Source organism: Montipora foliosa, chromosome 12 (genome assembly GCF_036669935.1).
Source record: "Montipora foliosa isolate CH-2021 chromosome 12, ASM3666993v2, whole genome shotgun sequence".
Classification (NCBI taxonomy): domain Eukaryota; kingdom Metazoa; phylum Cnidaria; class Anthozoa; order Scleractinia; family Acroporidae; genus Montipora; species Montipora foliosa.
The window spans coordinates 22,340,320-22,344,461 of NC_090880.1; positions in this window are offsets into that span (position 1 = coordinate 22,340,320).

The following is a 4,142-nucleotide window of genomic DNA, read 5'->3' on the forward strand; positions in this document are numbered from 1 at the left end:
CTCTTTTAGACTAAGCTCAATATTACAAGTTCACAGCTTTTATTTCTCCATGTAAGTAGACGTATGGCAGCAAATGCGCCAAGTGTGAAAAACCCGATCAAAGTCCTTCGTTGGGAAGAGAGTGCTATCTGCAGAAAAAGTTACAACGAGGTTAAGCAAAATCGTCGATCTCGAAGGCTTCGATTCAATCTAAGTAGAATTCGAATGCTCGTACAGCGAAGCAATGGAAGGAGCTCGAGGTATGTGTTGAGTCATCGTTTACCATTATCAGATCTTTGAATTCTCTTAAAGAACAATTGTTTTCAATTTTATCGCGACAGATATGTAGGGCGGAATTCCGTCTAACTGTGAGACGAAAGGTGAATTCTTGCTTAGTTCACTGCGTTTACTTGACTTGCATATGCGACCACTCTCAAGACATGTACATACGAACTTTAAAATTTAACGTTCTTTTATTCAATGAAACCGAAATAATATTCATAATTACATAGTAATCATAAGGGTATGCTTGATTTTAAAAAAATTGTTAAAAGGGATCAATTAGTACATAAGAACTTATTACTTTATTGGATAATAGGGAAGATATCTGTTTATGAACATTGCTTTTGTTATTGAAATGTGCCAACCACAAGATCAAAAGATCCTTTGTTTCGACAGCCAGTGAGGCTCTGGTTGGCACATTAATGACAATAGGTGACATAAACGATATCTTTCCCTAAATTATCCTTGATTAATTGTGACCCCTTCAAGTCTTATTTATGCTACCAGCAAATTATTATTGAAAAGTTATGATAATGTTTTCAAGAAATCTAGACATTAGTAAAAGTAAAGAATGATGTGGTGGTTACTGCCATAGGGGTTTCAGGTTGTACTGGAATGAAGTTTTGTCAATTGGTTCTAATTGTGGAGGTAAAAATTGCCCTGGACCCTTTTTTGATTTAATTTATGCAAATTTTGAAATGGGCATTTTAATGTGTGATGTCTGGAAATATATAAACCAGGGCAGAGGGCTTGTCTTCTGTGCAAATTTTAAATTAAGAAGGGCAGTGTCATTTCAAATTCAAGGCGAAGCAGATTTTTGTTGATATGACACTGACAGGATATTGTTAACTACTTGCAGTATTTGATGTTAACATTCCATGCTCATTCATATTCACTGCAGAGAATATAATGTAAATTTATCTTAATCTGGAGGAAATGCTCTGAATGTACAGCCGCTGATCTTAAATGCTTTTGGCACATCAAGTATTCAGGATTTAAAGTAAATGCATCAGTAATATTACTGTATCAGTTAGTGAACCAGTATTAAACAACTATTTTTAAAAAAATTTCTTCATTTAGCTATCATATCAATAATGTCTCCATATTGAAACTTGGTTTCAACATTGTCAATGAATTAATTGGTATACATTAATTTTGCATGATAGACCATTACGCACCATTGTTTGTTCATTACATTTATATTTTACTTTATTCTTGGTGTAGGGAAACTTGTAGTATAAACTGCAAAAGACATGGAAATATCAGAGAGAAAGTATACCCCAGTATGGCTGTTTACAGCGGACAAAATATTAAATTGACTTTTTTTGGTGTCATTCCTTGCACATAAAAAGTCACATGTACTGTAAAACTTGATTGTGCACAAAAAGATGAAATAAATACATGTATTGTATTTATATTATTCATTAAGAACTTTTTTATCTTTCTAACATCATTGAGCAATGAACACTAAAGAAATAAATAGTGGTAGCTGGATAAATGAATGGATAAGATATAAACTGGATGCCCCAAAGCACTAGCCTATGGGATTGAAATTTTTAAAATATACATTCTATACAAATATAATGTTTATTTACTTATCATGTAAATCTTACTGCACAGTTTTTAAATTCATAATTTTCAATCAAGTAAGAAAGTTATAACTTGAAAATTAGAGAACAGAGTTGTCAGTGATAAATGAAATGAGTGTATATTTGAATTGTGGGTTTTAGACAAAAGAGAGAAGTGATCGTCACACTTATCTGGACAATTAAGCAAATTATTGTTGTTTACAGACACCTAAAAAATTCAGGTGCTTCAATGAGATCTACCACTTGAGCTACAAAGCCACTCAAGGCCAAAGGACTGAGTGGCTTCACAAGATCAACATTGGGAGGATTATTATTATTATTACTGAAAAGTGGAAATCAGTGTTATTATGTCAGGAGTTTAACCATGTATTATCTAGACTATCAATAGTTTAGAGCCTCAAGTTAGAGTATTTCATATTTATTGAAAGCTGAAGTGTTAATGATGTTAACTATATGCTTAACTTAGGTGTAAAAAATTATCAGTTGGAAAAGTGCAACTGAATGGATATCCTGCTCGATAGATTGAGTATTATTTGAAGTCAATGATTAACAATTATTCGCCAAAGGTGAGGTGAATGTTCGTAAATAATTGTTCTAGCATAATCACATAAGTGATTATTTGAAAAATATGCAAAGTTGAAATGGGGCAAGTACTTTAATGACACTGGAAAGGCAGGTGGATGCATTCCAATAGATCAGAGGGTTGGGCACGAGGCTCGAGATATTAAAGACCATGCACCTTGCAAGGCTTCAAAATAATCTAAATGAAACAAATGCACTGAGATATTGTCATTCACAATCAAAGGGACAAATCTATTTTAACAAATATTGACAGAGTCTTAGGTGTTAGTAAAATTCCAGGATGATGTCACTCTACATTTCCTAACCACCCTCAAAACCTCTTGGAGTGTCTTGACATTGGAAATTGATTCTGATCAATCTGGTTCTGATGAGGAGTGACTGTTATCGTTGAAAGGAAGGTCTTTGAGGGTAGGTAGTGATATTAAATGGACATGTTCACTTGAAAGACTTTGTGCTCGCGTTCGTCTGAAATGGCTCTACCATTGAAAATTAATACAACATCCTGATTTGATGAATGTGCCATCAGGCTTTCCCAAATTCCTTTAAGAGATTTTCCCACTGTGGGGAACTAGCCTCAGTGCACAAGGTTGTTAGGGTGAACATGACCCTTTACCAGTGTGAAAAACAGGGTTTCAGCATCCTGACATTGCACCAGGTTTTATAAACAACGTCTCCTGTTTTTTTTTTTTTTTTTTCAATGTCTCACAACTACTACACTTACATCTAACCAAGATACATTTTTGAATTATGAAGGTTGAGTTTTATCAACAGACTAGACAATTTCACTGTTGGACTTTTTAACTTTTAGACCAGGATGTCAGGGTTTGCTTTCATTTCCACAATGTCAATGATATTCTGAGCCAAAATAGGGTCTAAAACATCTGTTTTCTGGAGAACATCTTCTGTTTCACAATTTTAGAAAAAAATCCAGCCCCATGGTCAGGAGAAAGAAGAGACGTAGTAAATCAACAGCGATGCTCTCAGTTGTAGCAGTTGATTTTCAATGCACTTTCTCTGGTCTCCACTAAGAACTGGCTTCTCAGTTTCTGGTGGTTGGTCTGTCATTTGCTTGTCATCAACCTCTACTGAATCCATGGATTGAATGAGAAGGCATTCTTCACAGTTACATACATATGCTCACACTTTCAATTTCCTGCTTTGCATCTGTTTCTCCATCAAAATAGCTCAAAAGTAAAAGCCAATGACATTCTCAATTGTTTCAGACATACAACCTCATTTTCAGAAGATCACAGATTTCAGATTGGTACTTTGTTGTCTTCCTGTTAAACTTGGAAGAACAGATCCCAAACTCTTTGTTTGAGTAATATAATTTGGCTACTGCTTGTGTCTCATCCCTCCCACACCTGCCAGATTCCTGAGCATAATTTAAAAGGCTGCAAGGAGATATAATGACTTGGGAGACATCAGGGCAGTTTATGTCCATCCCAAAAGGTACTGTGGCAATAACCACTCTGAGTCTACTCTGAGGACTGCAAACCTGACTGATGATGTATTTTTTGGAGGTATCATCAGTAATGTTTGTAAACATGTTGACTACATCCCTAACAACGCGTTTCAGAAGGAAAAATGCTTTGAAGTATTACATTTTTCAAGGTTTTAGTGGAAGGAAACTCACCTTGAACATCCTCATTCATTAATATTCACGAACAAATTTTGACAAAACAAAAAATCCTGACAATCAACGTGCGG